The sequence below is a fragment of the Triticum dicoccoides genome, chromosome 6B (assembly GCF_002162155.2).
Source record: "Triticum dicoccoides isolate Atlit2015 ecotype Zavitan chromosome 6B, WEW_v2.0, whole genome shotgun sequence".
NCBI lineage: Eukaryota > Viridiplantae > Streptophyta > Magnoliopsida > Poales > Poaceae > Triticum > Triticum dicoccoides.
The window spans coordinates 19,470,566-19,471,062 of record NC_041391.1 but is presented as its reverse complement, the minus strand read 5'-3'; positions in this window follow the sequence as shown (position 1 = coordinate 19,471,062).

Genomic DNA, 497 nt, shown 5'->3' with positions numbered 1-497 from the left:
ATGGCGCTCCGGATCGCGTTGTCTTGGCATCCAGATCTTCAATTGGAGGCGCTGATGGGACAGCGCGCTGGTTCGGAGCAGTTGCTGCAGGAGCAAGCCAGCCGGATCGCCTCCTGGGCCAGCTACAATGCCGAGCTCGCCTTCCACGACGAGTTCCATCCAGAGCGGACGGAAGACGGCGGGGTCGTGGATGGCGACGACTACAACTTGCTTCTTCATGACCCGAAGGGCAGCTCGAAGGAGACGGGTGTCTACGGCGACGTGGAGGCAAAAGAGGACACTGGTGCCTCACTGGACCCGGAGGCCGGTAGGGGAGAGCCGTCAACGTCGCGACGCGGCGCTGGGGATGCCTGAGAATCTTTGTAGAAAACTTTGTTAAGTAGCAAGTCCACCCACCCACTGGGGGTTTTTAGGGTGTAATGAACTCGGGCCGTGGGCCTTTGCTTTAAAACATTTGTGTGTAAATGTTGTGAGTGTTCGCTTGCTTTTTGCCTTCC